We start from the raw sequence: 17,233 nt of genomic DNA on the forward strand, positions 1-17,233 counted from the left end.
TCATCCCAATTCATCTCATCTTTAAATACCACTCACATCAGGAAATATGATGCATTCCTGTAATCCCAGTACGCTGGGAACCTTGGGCAAGAGGACTGTAGTTTCGAGCCCAGCCTGAGTACTCAGTGGGGTCATGTCTCAAAATTTAAAAATAAATAAATAAATAAACAACAGTGGATATAGCTCAGTGTGAAGGTCTTGCGTTCAATTCCCAGTATAGAAAAAAAAAATCATGCCTACATTGAATGTTTTACATTTATATTTCAATTTCTGCTTTTTCCTGACTCATGTGCAATCAGTTTGGCTTCTTGCCTTGAGTGTCTAATAAACATCTCAAATGAGGGCTGGAATATCACACTTGAGTTTCTTCTTGAATCTGTTTCTCCACTAGCGATTTCCACATACGGAATTTGCACCCTAAGTTCCTCCAGACAAAGCACTTAGAAGTCATCCTTGTTTCCTGCTTTATCCTTGTTGTTTCTTCGGCAAGCACTCAAGGCGAAAATCCAGTTACTCCGAATGTCCTTACCGTTCTCTGCTCCTCCACTTCTTTAGGCGGAGACTGAAGCGCCTTAAACCAATCCAATCACAGTTCACTGTTTCCATTTTATCTACTGCCCTCGGGACTCCCTGTCTTCTGGATGTAGAAGTTGTAGTGGTATTTCCTGCAAAATGGGTTTACCTAATTCCTCATGAAACCTTTTGTGAATTAGATGATTAGCAAAAGTGTACGAGTGTTATTGATCAAAACACAGCACCTATTTTAATGATGGTGTGCCATCTTATTGCAGGGTTCATCATCAAATGTTATTATGACATAACTTTTTAAAAAATGTGTTTATATTACAGGTAAATCAAAATTTTGAGAATTATAATTTGATTCCACCTTCCATCACGCCACACAAACTTACTTTTATACCTATTTCCAAGACCCACTTTATTCTGTTTCTAGTCTAATGGACTTTAGGTATGTTACCTGAGTCTCAGGTTTTCAATATAATTCTATTTTAAAGAATGAAAATTAGGGATCTGATAATCACAAATAGATGGGAATTTCTTTATGAAAGTAGAAGACCTTGACCTTTTTGACTTGTACAATAAAAATATGGGGTCTGATTTGCTCTGTTTTATTAGAATTTTTCCACACAATTGAATTGCTGTTCTAAAGTACAAGGTCAGCCAATTCAAGCCTACACTTTGAAAGAAAAGCCTATTAAAAAATTCTTATGTATGTGAATATAACATTGCAAATGATTGCACTAAAACCAACAATACAGTCAGCTATCTGGACCCAGGGGTTCCTCACCCATGGATCAACCAAAAACAGATTGAAAATTTTCAAGAAAAAAGAAAAACTTCATTCCCTAAACAACACAGTGTAACAACTATTTACATAGAATCTACATTGTATTAAATATTATGATTAACCTGTAGATTTTTTTTTTGGTACTGAGAATTGAACTTAGGACCTTGGGCGTAACAAGCAGGTACTGAGCTACATCCCCAGCCCTGCTATAAATCATTTAAAGTATACATGGAAATGTGTGTGTGTGTGTGTGTATTTATAGTTGTTTCATTAATCACTTGGTAACTAGGGAGGTGAGACTACTATAAATATTTTCTGTTTATATCAAAGTACACCCACAATACTTTTGGTGAAATAATTTTAAACTGCCAGCATAGGAATGCCAAAACATTCCCCCTGTTACTATTTCAGATTCTGTAGTTACAGCTTGAATTTTTAGAGTCTGCTGTATGCCATATAGAATGCACTTGCAAAAAGGACATAATGCCAGGCACCAGGATTGGAATAAATAATGTATGTGCAAATCACTGACCAAAGAGGCGGGAGACTTTCACTATGCAAGAGTTATAGGATGATCAGAGGACTCATAAAAGACTTTTGAGCTAAATCTTAAAGAAGCTATTGTATTTAACCATATTGATCTTGAAAATAATCCTCTTTGGATTTTCTTCCTAAAAAAAGAAGTGGAACTAAGGCAGAGAAAGCTTTTATTTTATAATGTATGTTTTCAAGCACTTGAAATGACTGTATTATAGACAGAAGTTGAAGGTACAAATACAAAAAATAGAGATATAAAGCAATTTTCCACCTACTTCAAGTCAGTAGAAACATGTCTCCAATTATCGTAGCATTTCACTGGGCAATGGCTTTCTTGCTCTTTATTTTCTTATATGACAGACTTTGAAAAACAATTGCATATATAATACATTTTTATATTATTGTATAGATCATTGACAATTTTATATCATTGCATTTATTTGTGTACATATAATGTTTGCATGTGTAAATTTAAAAATATCAGCTGACTACACTATTACATAGACTGTTTACAATTGCATTTATTTCCATGTACCATTGTCATGTTATTGTACACAGAAGAACACATTTTGCTAATGCACAAAGAATGTACACATTTCTTTTTTGCTATTCTACGTTTCTCCTAAAGATTTCTTTTAGAGCAGAACCTCTAAGTCAAAAAATAATAAAACTTCAGTAAACGAAGCCCTGTAGTAGATGGCATGGAGATATTATTTGCATCTTTAATTATTTTGCTAATAAACTATAAGCTACATTTAGTTACCAGCCATAACATTTCCATTTTGTAAATGATACCCTAACCCTTTTGTTTTCTAAGTGAGGATAAAAATAATAACATTTTGTACAAAATATTATATGGAGACAAGATTTTGACAATGTCCATGTGAATTTATCTTGAAATTCATCCAATGCTAATAATTTAACTAAAACTGCCTACATAATTTAAAGAAATTTCTCACAATGTGTTCTATCTGAATTCTCAAAAACTTTCATTTGAATTATGCATCCACTTGGACAAGTCTTCTGGGTTCCTTTGACTCAGAACCATAGCACGATGCCTCATCTTTCCTGAATTACTGAGGAGCTCCTCGATTCTTCCTCTCCTCAGACACCTTGTTCCCTCACTCTGCTGAGCCACATGGCTAATGTTTCCTAAGAACCTGAGGCAGTGATCATGATTAATGCCTCAGGAGGAACATGCTAATGCATGAGCAGTTGCTGTAGATCAGGCAAAAATTTGTTAACACTGGATATTTAAAATATGCTTTTTTAGCTGATTGTGGTAGGACGAGCCTGTAACCCCAGCATTCAGGAAGGTGAACCTGGAGAAGAGTTTACAAGAGTAGGAGGCCAGCCTGGGCTACAAAATGAGTTCAAGGCCAGCCTGAACTGCAGAGTAAAATCCTACTCAAAGAAAAAAAAAAAAATGTTCTTTTTCCAAGTCTGTCCACTCCAGCTATTAGAATTTTTGATACAGTCCAAGGACTTTTTTTTTTTTAAATAAAAGAAGGAAAACTTTAGCAAACAGACAACCATTTACAAAATAGCAAGAGAACCGTACAGACAATACAGAGTTACAAATAATGTGGTAGGAAATTAATAATGCTTGTTGTATTACATATCAATATCTTCAAAATGGTTTCTCAGGAAAACAGAAACATGCAATACTGATCAATCAAGGAAACACGAACTCTTTCTTTCAGCAAAGAAATAGAAGACAGTAGTTCAACTAGGTTAGCTGTCCTGTATATATATATATATATATATATATATATATATATATATACACTTACAAAATTTCTCCTTCTTTCCCTTCTCTTTTCCCACATCCCAGTTGCCCTTTACCCTTGAGTGCTTTCCTTTCATTTCACAATGTCTGTCATACCTCCTAGTTTTTAGTCACTCTTTCAGGTTTTACACTAGTGAGACAATGCAGTGCTTACCTGAGCTGATTTATTTCACTTATGAGTATGGTCTCTAGTTGTGACCCTTAGTCCAAGGACTTTCCAAAATAATGGCTAAATATTTAACTTTATGAAGATTTAATGTATGCATAAAGCTAATGAGATTTTTTTAAAGAATGAAGGTAGACATTCGAATATTTCCTAAAAATATATTAAACCAACAATAATATCTACAATAAAATACAGCAAGTATCCAACCCAATATTTCTAAATATTTTTTATAAAAATACACTGAGAACCACTATTATAATGATTAAGGAATTATTTTTTATTCAAGTTCAATTTGTCTCTCATGATCTATGCCTTTCTTGCAAACCATACAATTGGGCCTAAGGAGTTTCCTTCTTGTTTCAGAGGTTTTATTTCCAGAATATCATTCATTTATCATAACTAATCCTTACATTCTCTTATTTATTTTTTATTTAAAGTGAATAAAGATAAGAAAAAACAATAAAAATGATACAGAATTTCAAAAAGAGATGATAGGAAATTAACAATGGTTGTTATATTATACATTGTTATCTTCAGAATAGTTGTTCAGATTACCAGATATAGGCATGCAAAAGTGATCAAACAATTGAATATTAACTGCTCCTTTCAATAAACCAATAGAAATTAGTAGTACAGTTATCTTAGCTATCTTGGGTATGTATATATAATAACTTTACTCTGATATTCATTTCTTTAAAAGATATTTGTTGAGTACCTGTTATGTCTATGCTGTTGCCCTAGGCAGTAGTTATAAAATGATGATAAAAGTCTGAGGCTTCAAAAAGTTGGTGATTCTGAGGATTTCCTTATATACTCAACTTTGTTTCTTAACTAATTTCTATAGTGATTTCATTCTTTCAGTATCCCCTCTAAATAATGGGTAGATTTATGTGTTACCTGAGGAATAACTATTGTATGGTTGAGTGCTAAAGTCTTTTTTAACTGTGATTACTTTGCACATCTCTGCCATGCCATATTCCTGGTGAGGAGCTACCTAAAAAGTGATATTTACTGTTCATCTTTGTATTCTTTTTAATTAGGAAGAATAACATCGTACAAACGATGCCATTCTGTGGAGTGTGCAAATGAATGGACACTTACATGGCCAGAGAAGCTGCAAAATTATTTTACTTAACTTCATCATTTCCAAAATTCTGCAGACTTTAATAGGAACACATGCTAGAGATGAGAAATATACAGTGAAGCTGTAGGCTTGCACATAGGAAATTGATTTCCTGCCCACACATTTAATTTCTTAGAAACATTGGTGCCTGCCCCAACAGTTGAAATCCTCCTCATTCTGAACTGCATTTAAAAGTGCAGAAAAAAATGGGGAAGAGGAGGTTGTAAGGAGCTTTGCCTACTTCCTTACATATGTTATTTGAAAATCATACAGAGCCCTGTAACCTCTTACTGGCTGTAAGAGAAAGTACTTCAGTAATTTAGACTAGGTTCACCGTTTTCATTTGTTCTTTCTTTCCACACTTAAGAGGTCATTTAGGTAACCTTTAAAACTCCATTTAAGATCTGATTTCCCATGTGATAAAATCTTCATTAAGTAAAGAACTTTTTGACATTTTCCAAATCAATCCCCGAATCCTCAAGTATACCTTTAATATTATTTCACATTCATTTTAAATTACATTTAAATAATTCTATGAAAGAATTCTTTGAAAGAAACCCCTCAATGGCTGCAGAAGTTCTCTATAAATACTTGCTGAGTGAATGAACTAGAGGAGCTATTCACAGCAAAAAATGGAAATAACCAAACTCATTGACAATAAAAGTTATATATAATGTTACTGGACAATAGTGTAAATAACATCCCACCATATTAAAAATATAGATCAACCAAAACCTCTATAAGGTATTAAATATAAAAACCATTTAATAGCATTCCTAATGATTTTAGCATAATCATTTGCATTTCATTTCAACCTTCTTTGTAAATGAAATTAAAGACCTTGAGTCCCTTCTCTTATCTAATGTATATTTGTCTTTCTGCAATAATTCTGAGGAATTAGCTGTCACTTGAGTAGATCCATTAATAGAGAGTTCACTAATTTAGTGATACTCCATTAATCTTACTGGTGTTATTTATATTAATGTTTATAAAATGCATCATATTGACTTCTGATTCTGGTAACTTCTTTTTCTCATACCAACATTTAAAGCAATAAAAAACTATAGTTTCTTTTGATAGTATACCCAGAATATTTTTTTAAAAACTAAGACTGTACATGCCTTATACTGTTTAGTAAGTTTTAAAATTATGTTATTCATATTCAAGATTTTTAAGCTTACTTGTCATTATTTTCTACTACCACATTAGTTGTATTATTTTACATTGTGTACAGTGTACAAACGCAATATAAAATGGTAAATAGAAAAAAATGTGTATAAAATAATATAATAATAAAAATAGTATACATTAGCTTTCACTCTGACCCCAGCTGGAATCCTATGTTGGTTTCTGTTTCTTCCATATAGAACTGGAATTTGATCAAATTTAACTGTGAATTTACATTGGTTTCAAACACTACTTTGTGTAGTTTTAAACAGAAATAAAAGTCTTCTGCCTGGTTCTCATTTTTTCTCATTTCCTATATCATAATCTTAAGATAAGATTTGATATTTGAAAAATAAGTCAACACCCTTAGTTCAAATATCTTGCAAGATAATTGATCTGAGAAATTCTGTGAATTATTTTTAAATTAGCTTAAACTAAATTCACTTAGCAGTCAGTGTATTTCTCACAGCCTCGGTGATTTGCATGTAAATACATAAATAAAGGCCTCAGATTGATAGATTTGCTCCTGGTTTTGCCTAATTGCAGGAATTCATAATAATATATGTCATATCTGAATATAATCAGCTTTGCAAAGATATATCCTGGAAATTATCTTAGCATCGTATTTTAAACCCTTGAAGGAAACAATTGATATTTAATGAGGAATGTATTTTGCTTCCAGCAAAGTGTTTGTTCCAAATTAGTGAAAAGAGTTTCATTCTTTGGTGGAAACAAGAATGGAAACAAAGGCTGGGCCTGCAGCTCGGGGGTAGAGAACGTGCCTGAGTTTAATGGTCAGCAACATACATATACACGCTCACAAAAAGCAAACAATGCATAGTAGAACAAATCATTCATTGACAGACAAATACAACTGCAAGTACTGAATCAAGAAATTTTCACTTTATGTGAACAAATGATTACTTTCTATTTTGAAATTAAACTGAACCTGTACTTCTGGAATGTGTGGTGCTACTCTTTCATTGTCAGAAAACCTTGTACTGTATGGCTATTTCCTTAAATTGTAGCAGATGGAAATCAACTCACTTCTTAGTTTTCACTTCCAAAGCTCAAGAATCTCTAGTCTCTTCAGAACAATATTGTGACATTAAGATCCTTCATTATTTTGTTTGCTCTCTTTTCACATTCTTAGCTTTCATGTTATCTTCCTTAAAAGATTGATCACATGAATTTAATCACTACTGTCATATGTTTTATAGATTATAGTTGTCTTTTGTGGACTACCTATAAATGCCTTTTGCCCATTTTTATTGAGTTGTCTGTATGTTTCTAATTGTTTACTTATATAATTTGGGGGTAAGCATTTTGTTGGTTATATGTTTAGCAAAATGTTCTCAAATCTATGGTGAGGCTTCACTTATTTGATAATATATAATTTTCATAATAGTGTTTCTAATTTTAATATAATCTAATTTGTCCTTATAGTTGGTGATTTCTGAATCTGATTTAAGAAATCTTTCCCAACCACAAAAATGGTATTCCATTTTCTGTTATTTTCTGGATGTTTAGCTTTCCACTTTTAACAATTTGTTCTATATGTTTTAAATGTATTTTTTTAGTTTTGGGCAGAAATGAGGCACATTTTCTTTTTTCCGATGTGGATATCCAGTTGAGCTGAATGTTTTATTGGAAACAGTACATGATGTCTCTGTCATAAATCTAGTGTTGATGTACCCATTCATATATGTAGCTTTCTTTGAGTAATCTGTATTTGTTTTCTTGTTTTATTTCTCTATCCTTGTAGTATTAACTTTTACGCCTTCACTAACAATAGTTTGGTAATAAGTTTCAGGATTAACCCAGTAAGAGTAGCTAGTAGGAAAATGTAAACTAAACTCACAGGGGGCTAGGATATTTAAACTTAAAAAAGAAAGGTAATAGTACCACATTTCATCATGAATGGACAACAGCAGAAATTTTCATGCTGCTACTGGGATAAAATTGCTTCATCTACTGAGAAACTGACATAACTGACTTATCTAGAAACAAATTATTGTGTATGCAGTTGTTCTCCTGGGCATACACCCAAAAGAAATGCATGAATATTGAGACACTCAGAAAAATTAACAAGAATGATAATACTGGCCACAGTCTTAATAGCTCTGAATTAGAAATATACATGTGGCTTAGAGAAGATAAAGAAGATGGTACCATACAGTGCAACCACAGGCAGTAAAGAAGGTGAGAACTCTACTGCTACATGCAATCAAATGGATAAAACCCTGGGTCAATTGATTGAGAGGGAAAGAAATGGCCAGTTTGGGAAAAGAAAGTAAGATGAGCTTGTCAGAGTTGCTAGCAATGATTTCTTTACATAGCTAGGTGGGGCGGTGACACATTCTGTATCTATCTGTAATAAGTAGCTGTGAAGACTTAATAAAATATGTTGAAATTTATACTACAAAGAAAGGATTATAGTTAGGTTCTATGACTGAACAGCATATTATCTGCAAATTAAATTAAAGTGACATAATCATTCCTAGTCATGCTATCCTTTTAAGCCTAAAGCTGATATGGATATCTTATTGACATTAGAACAAACTGTGTCAGACTTCCAGCCAGTCAGAAACATTTCACGTCATAATTCAGTTAGTTAGCCTATTAGATCTCCTTACTAGCTTTGTGTAATGGACAAATTTCTTAAGCATGTCTTCCATGCCTTAAATAACAAAAAAAAAGTATTAGAAATGACAGTACACAGGATGAAAGCCTGTGGAACATCATTAGGGAGCCGTCTTCAAGTTGACCAGGTCATTCATTAACATATTTAGGGCATGATTCTTAGCTATTTTTAACGTTACCTACTGTTACTATCTCCCAGTCCACATTTTGCCATTATACTTATCAGAGATAAGCCAGATGCCTTGCTGTAATTAACTTGGTGATACGTCTTTGGAATTTATTCAGTTTTATTAAACAAGAACCTGATTGAAGAAGGAAATCCTTTTCACTCATTAGCATCACCTCCACCATCGTCACTCCTCCATGTCTCTTCTATTCTAAATGTTCGCGGTGCACATGCAACATTTCAAAGAAAAGATTTTCTGTCTCTACTTTGTTGCGGTGGCTGATTTTTACCTATCTTTGCCTTTCTGTCAACAGCTTTCATAAACACTCAAAGGAGCTTAGATTACATTTATGAATATCCTTTGGGATATAATCTGGATTCAAATGCTTCAAAAAAAGTTACTGAGGCTGTATTTGTCTCACTAGATTTGAACTTGTCCCAGGAGGTAATTTCTTGTAGGTGATTATCACTACTGCTACTCCCAGGGCTGTTTGAAAATTGACACCACTATTGGTGGAGGTAAAACTGGAAGTCACTTTTTTCTTTTTTCCTCTGTTTTGCTTCAAAAACAAGCTTTAATGCCCTTTTGTGTTAATGTTGCTTTCTGTCGGCATTAATTTATCTATATTTTAGCAAAGACTGCGACCCTGCTGCTTCCTTCAATGTGTGACAGATGTTCATTAGTGGGTAGGGGTCCCTTCTTCAACTACTCTGATCAAAAAGTATGTTCTCTTGGCTGAGGCCTATTTATCCGACTTCCTTTCTATCCTTGCAGCTGTTTATGTCCTGCTGTAAATCTGAGCTCATTAGCAAGCTCCTGTAACACTTCCTAAGATGCCTATTATTTTTTAACAGTGAGATAATTCTCAATTATATGCTTGCACTTTATATTTTTTAAATGTCACACTTCATCAGTGTTGTACTTTCAGATCGACTTTCATTTGCACACAGTCATACAGATCTCTGTAAGATGCTCATATTACACATTCTTTTCAATGTTTAGGAAAATTTTTTAACTCATGGAGCCAGGGCTCCGGGGCTCTTTATGATTGCAATTTGGGAAAACATTCCATTATTACTTTTATGTGTTTATATTCTTTCCACTTTTATAGAAAATGGATGGATTTTACTCTGATGAGTATTTCTATCAATCAGGTCCTTTTTATTTCGAATACCAACATCACTTTTACCTATCTTAGTATCTGTACATGTTTTCTTTCTCCCATTGCAACAGATCATTATATGCTATTTTTGTTTGTTTGTTTTTGTGGTGTTGGGGATCGAACTCAGGGCCTTGTTCATGCAAGGCAAGCACTCTACCACTGAGCCACATCCTCAGCCCTGTATGCTATTTTTAAAGGCATAGTATTTGCTATTTTATATTTTTGTAAGGTTAAAATATACTTATTTCTGGTGAGTCTGAATGGTATTATATATTAATTCATGTTGTATTCTTGATTTTGTGGCATTAGATTTCTTTCATGGGATTGGGAATTTTGGGCTTTTTCTCTTGCTGTCTCTTTCCAGACACACACCCTTTCTCCCTCCCCTCCTCTCCTTTCGCCTCTCCTTTCCTCCTTTCCCGCCTCCCTTTCTCCTCTCCTCTCCTCCCTTCTGCTCTCCTCTCCTCTCCTCTCCTCTCCTCTGCTCTCCTCTCCTCTCCTCTCCTCTCTCTACTGTCCACTGCCTAGTGTCCTAGAACCCCACATCTTGCATTGCTGTGCTTGACCTGTGCCTTGGCTCGTCAGTGTTACTAGGGAACTGTAGGTCTAAGGCCCTGCCAGTGGTGTCCCCTAGGTACTAACGGACACAGAGTCTCCTGGAGTCCAGACCTCCCAAAGAGTAAACAGTGTTTTGCAGTCACAGCCAACTTAGACCTGAGCCAGCTTTACTTTGCAGCCCTGACCCCAGGGTCCTGTCTCTGACACACACAACAAACTTCCCTGCACCAGCTTTCCTTGACAACCTAGTACCCAGCGGCCTCTTCATGTCCCCAGACCCCCCGACTGCAGCAGACCTCAAAGTCAGCTCTACTCACTGTTTGCATTTTAGCTGTGTTTCATGTGCATAGAGATGCTTATCTTATTTTTGATCCTGGCTATGTCTTTTCAATTTTCTTTTTATCTATCTTATCTGAAAATATTGTGCATTTGGAGCACAAGGAAACCTCTAAACCTGAGCTTATAATGTTGTCTAGCCTGGGGTCTTTTTTTCAATTCATTCTTTTCATCTGATACATATTTCTCAGCCAGTTATTAAAGGTGGTTCTGTCTTTAATTGAAAATTTTTTTCACCATATTTTCTTCTAAATTAGAATCGAAGCTCAGAGTCTCTGGTGACATTTCAACCACTACTCTGAGTGTCATGTTTATTCAGGAGCCATTTATCATTGGGAAAGAAGGCCCATGCCCTCTCTCCAACCACCCACTCCACTTCTCTTTCCTACCGGAAGTTCTGATTTACAAACAGCAGCACGAATGGCCCTGTCATAGGAGTTCAGAACACTGATTACATCTATGCAGAGTACTAGACTCATTCATCTCCCTGGACTTCTTGTGGTAATGTATTACTCAGGTAACTCAGGGTACAAACTCCATGTGTCTTTTGCAATGGAAACACATGCACCCAGGGGAAAGGACCACAAAGTGGGGGCAAGCAGGAGAAGAAGGAAGAGGGGAGAGAAGATGCCGTGAAAATGCAGAGGGAGCAGAACTCCTATTGTTTAGGCTATAAGTGTTCTGTAATAAGTACACATCTTTCAAGTCCCTCCAACCATCTCCTCATTATTCATTTAATAATTCTGGCCCTATTATTTTAGATAAAAAGTCTCAGTCTCCTAAGAAACTGAGAGTTTGTGACTATTCAATACTAACATCTCTTCAAAATCTGCTTGCTTTCAAGAGTTACCAGTATGAATTGGGCACGCTGCTCATGTGTGCACCCTCCAGTAAGTTGGAGACACTTGTACCCTTGTACATACTATTTCCAGAATTTTTTGTGTTATGAAAGGTGTCATTCTTAGTCCTTGGATCAGTAGAGCTTATACAATTCAAAAGCCAAATGGATAAAGTAGACAGCTTTCCCCAAATTACGTGCTTGATAGATCAATGAGAAACAGGAAATTCTTCATTGATCTTTTCTTCATGTTCCTCATCAAAGCCTGACATTTCTTTCCTCCTGAACTCACTACTCTCTCTACTCCATTTCTAAGAAAAGAAAGATGTTACTTCTATTTTCCTTGCTTTTAGATTTTTGCTGTCTTTATGTATGACACTAAGTTCTTTTGTATTTCAAGAAATGAGACAAATGGGAATGAGAAGCTGTACATTGCTTGCTTACTTATTGAAAAATTGTAATTCTTCAAAAAAATGTATAACGTAAGAAAATTTATTTCAGAGTCTTTATCAAGAAGCAACTTAAGAAGAATGTTCGAAATCTCACCAAAGAACCAATTGGACATGTTTCTCCCTATTCTTTCATTGTATTTATTCCTGGTTGACTTCATTGACCAAATCATCCTATTGCCTTCAGTAACATAATAAAAGTTTATATGCAGTTGAATATACACTTCTTCAAGGTTTGGAGCTGTAAATCTAACAAGCAAGAAAATCTACTTTTAGTGTTTGGTAACAGCATATTGTTATCTCAAAAATCAACCTGCTGTTCCAGCAACATTTTATAAATTCTAGAAAGAGGCATGTGGATGGCACATAGCTATAAAGACTATTAGACCCTACAATAAGACTGACATTCTGCATGAAAATAACATGTATCACAAGTCATGGACAAGGAGCAACTATTACTAATGAGCTGAAGAATTGGTCCCAGGAAGATTTTTTGTAGACCCAGGACACAAATTTTGGATGGAAAGTAATTGGTGATGATAGGTCAAGAGAGAGTCTATTTTCTTTTAGAACTCCATTTTAGAAGTCACTTAAACTTTAGATAAACTCACTCTCCATCCCCTCCCCTCTTAGCTAACCATAAACCGTCTTAAAAAGAGCAAAAGCATAAAATTGAAAAACAAACAGTTAAAACAAATTGAGGGGCAAGCTAAATGTTAAACTGTATATCTGCATGATGAGCAACCTCTGGGAAATGTAAACCTTGTGACAATTATGTGGCATTCTCATAAACTTCCCCAAAATTAGGCAATGTGGTTACCATGGAAACCTAGAAGGTATATAAACAGTGCAAAATCCTCTTGTGGTCGACACTCCCTGATTTCATTTCAGGTTGTCTTCTGCTGGCAATAAAGCCTCCTTTGTTCCCATTTTTGGTCTCTTGTGAGTGTTCGTCTTGCTGACTTCTGCCACAACAATGGGAAGTGCATTAGGGGTTGGAAAGAAAATAGCTCTGAGTTGGAAGATACTTCAGGCTTTCCACAACTTGGGGTAGGATTTTGGCCTTTCATGGCCTCAGATTGTCCAGTCATGGAATTTGCACAACCTCAGGGAAGGACATAACCTTGGTAAAGTCACCATTTTAACTCAGGAAACTCCTGGAAAGGAACTGTGGCTAAGGACCATCTGCTGGGGCCCTCCGTGTGGCTGAAAAGTTCCTCTTCCTCTCCTCATGGAGGTTGGAAGGGCTCATCACAGCCACCGCAGATGGGAAAATGTGCAGTGCACACACTGGTCCTTGGGTAAAACTGGCCAGGCTAGAGGAAGAAGCATTGTGGGTGAGGAGAGGGTGCATCCAGGCTTGCACCGTGTGTGAAGGTGAGGGTTGGTTATGTCCTCAGGCAGTGGAGAACAATCAAAAGGTATTGAGCAGGGAGGAAATAGATAAGGTTTACATTTATAGAATGTCATTGCAGTAAAACTACGGATTGAGGACATGAGAGTAGGCAAACTCGAACTCACAGGGAAGTAGTTATCATATAGTTTACACACAAATTCTGCAGATGATCGATGGGCAGTATATATTCACACTCACTCACTATATACTTAAATCTTTTCTAAATGTCCTCAGATGTATTAAGATACAACAAAATCCACAGATTTTTTTCTATTTTCTTTTACTGAGATGTTGATCTTGAGCAGAGGTTGCACCAGTTATTATTAATATATTTTTAGTGAAACACAGCCACACTTCCATTACGTACTATGACTGCTTCATGTAACAACATAATTCAGCAGTTCCTACAGAGGTGACATGGCCTGAAACCCAGAAAGCATTTAGCATTCCATTTTTTGCAGAAAACAAATCCATCTTTTCATGTAAAGTCTATGTTTTACAGTTATGTGATGTCAGTTGACCTTTCAAGGAGTTTGCTGGTTTCAAATAGGTGATTATGGGTGAGAGGAGGAACTCCTTGCGGTATTCTTTGTCCCATACCCTTTGTTCTACTGTAGTCAAACATTTTACTTCTTCTCTGTGAGAAGCCTATAATTATTACTATTGTTTTTTTTTTAAATTTTGTTTTGTTCTGTATTTTTTGTCTTTTTGAGATAAGGTCTCACTATGTAGTTCAGGCTGGTCTTGAGCTCTCTTTGTGGCCCAGGCTGATCTCCAACTCACAACGATCCTCCTGCCTCAGCCTTCTGAGTGCTGGGATTACAAGCTTGCACCACCATGCCCAGCCTATTGTTGTATTGAACACTTTAAAAATATAAAAGCATAGACAGATATTTTACATTTACTGACAGGTGAACCATTTTCAGTGTTTATTTCTTCCCATAGATATGAGTTTCAATATGGTGAGATTTACCTGGTGGTAAAAACTTATTATATACACATACAGGTGATTAATTGCCTCTGCTTTTGTCTTAAATATTTCTGTCCTACTTTAATTTCTAGAGGAGATTTTTGTTGATGATACAATTCTGTGTTGAAGTCTTTATTTTTCTTTCCTGGTCTTCACGCCAGTATATGCGGTTCCTTTGTTTTGTGGTTTGCATTGATTCTACTGAGAAGTTATGGCTATCTGATGATATTATAGACTTTCTACTTAAGAATTTTTCTCAGCAAAAGATTATGTAGTGAGTTGATATGATTTTCTTTGTGTTTATTTGTGTTCAACAAAATTCTCAGATATCTGAGTTTATAAATTTCATCCATTATTTCTTATGTATAAATATATAAAATGTAAATTTCAACATTATTTCTTATATAAAATATATAAAAATATGTGAATATATATGACTGTATATACCTATCTATTCAGAACACATCTATCTATATTTTGTTTTCCTTGCTTTTACTATTCCATTAATATGATTGATTGTTAAAGCTCTTTTTGTCCCATTAGTTACTGGATGTTCATCTGTTAAATCCTTTTTTTCTCCGAACTTCAGTTTAGATGGCTTCCATGGCTGACGTTTCAACACACCCACACCGATGCTTTCTTCTCAGGGTTTGTGTTGTTCTGCAGCCTATGACTGTAGCAGATATCTGAAATAATCAACTTAAGGGAAATAGCCTATTTCAGTTCATGGTTTTATTATTTCAGTCCGTGATTTATTGGCCTTTTTGTTTTGGGCCAGTGGCAGCACATTACGACAGGATAATGTAATAGAGAAAAGCTACTCACTTCCGGCCACCAGGAAGGCAGAGAGGAACAGGAAGTGGCTGGAATTCCACCCTCCCCCTTTAAGGTACACTATCATGAACTGAGGACTCGCTGCTAAGCCTCCCCCTTGAGTGCTTACTGTATTAGTGGCATTGGCTGAGAACCAAGCCTCCAGCACATGAGCACTTGTGGAGCACGAGGACCCAAACTAAGCAGGGTCTAATCTACTAAGGCTCCTCAGGCTTGTCTCATTTCATTTACCTTCTCCTGTGGGTCAGGATTGGGCTCTGCCATTGTCCAGCCCCTGAAAACAGGCATTTCATATACTAGGTTGCTAGCCTGGTAATTATCTAGGTAGCTATTCTAGCATAACTGGGAATAAAACTAAGCCATCATTCAGACACAACTTAAAGTACGAGAGGTTGACTTTGGCTCACATGTCAGTTCATGATTGGCAGCAGCTTCTAGGCAGTACCAGGAGGCAGAGGAATGTGGTACAGGAGAAGGTGTTCAAGCCAGGGCAGCCATGCCGCAGAGAGAGAAGAGAGAAGCCAGGTACAAGAAGACACCCTTCCAGGTCACACCCACAGTGTCGCACCTCCAGCCAGGCCGCACGTCCGAACAGCACATTCAGCTCCGCACTCATCAATGCATAAGCCCATGGAAGAGCATGACACTCCCCTTCCACAAGCATGACAGTCTGGGAGGACACTTTAGATCTAAACATAACACATATAAAATTTGTTAAGGAAATGAGATCTCTGTGACAACTGACAAAGCGATGTTTGTTATGAGAATCTTAAAAGAAAAATTATTTTGTTAGCCTTTAAATTATTATAAAAACATTGAATATATATATCTTAATATACTTTATATTAGATAATTTGTGAAATATTTTTCTATCATTTCTCCTCATTAGTACTAAATTCACCCCCAAAATTTTAATGCTCCTTAGCACTATGCATTGTGTGCATTTTTGTCACTTCTTCATATGTAGTCATGCTTAAATATTACTAAAAAACGTCTTTCTATTCTATATTAATGCCATTTATCTAGTAAGTATTTGCATGTTATTACTATTTGCCAGTCAAATACAATATTTTACCAAAAGATATTTACGTTTGTTTAGTAATTCAAATTATATTTCTAGAAATACTTTAATTCAGATGAAATGACTTTATCTCTGACGTGATACATATTTCCTGATTGCCTATATATCTTACCTCCCATGAGTTCAGGGGTATGATGTAAGACTAGGTCTCATTTTAAGAACTCCAGTAGTAATATTTTTGAACTTTGAACTTCTTAAAGTGACATGTATTTGAGAATTGTGTATAATTGGTTTTTCTTTCATTTATAATTCCCTAAAAGATAAAACCTGACATGAAGTAAGAAGATTTAGATACTTACATATTTTTTTTCTAGTGATTTTAGCTAAAAGTTCATGGTAAATTGATCAACCCTCAGCCAATTAGACTTTGACATATACTAATAAGATCTAATTGACGAATTATGGAGACATTTGCTCAGGAGAAAATGAGCACATAATTACACCATAAAGAGGTTAAAGAATCAATGTTACCTAGCTGGGAGAATATTAGCTGAAGTCCCAGTGGCATCCATAAAGGACACTTCATGATTCAGTTGTGAAATACTGAACTGACAAGACCAATTAAGATATGCACAGTAATCCATTTTCGAAGGTAGCAGTTCAATTTAAATATTCATTTTTGGGGGCTGGGGATTTAGCTCAGCGGCAAAGCGCCTGCCTGGCAAGCACAAGGTCGTGAGTTCGGTTCCCGGTACCAGAGAAAAACCAAAA

At 35.5% G+C, this 17,233-nt stretch overlaps 1 protein-coding gene across 1 annotated transcript in view; it reads left to right on the forward strand.

Annotated features, from left to right (window-relative positions):
- Positions 1-17,233, forward strand: part of Cntnap2 (contactin associated protein-like 2) — a 1,999,509-nt gene that overhangs the window by 637,735 nt on the left and 1,344,541 nt on the right. The window lies entirely within an intron of this gene.

The sequence above is a fragment of the Chinchilla lanigera genome, unplaced genomic scaffold, assembly GCF_000276665.1.
Source record: "Chinchilla lanigera isolate Chin_1 unplaced genomic scaffold, ChiLan1.0 scaffold00090, whole genome shotgun sequence".
In the NCBI taxonomy this organism is placed as follows: domain Eukaryota; kingdom Metazoa; phylum Chordata; class Mammalia; order Rodentia; family Chinchillidae; genus Chinchilla; species Chinchilla lanigera.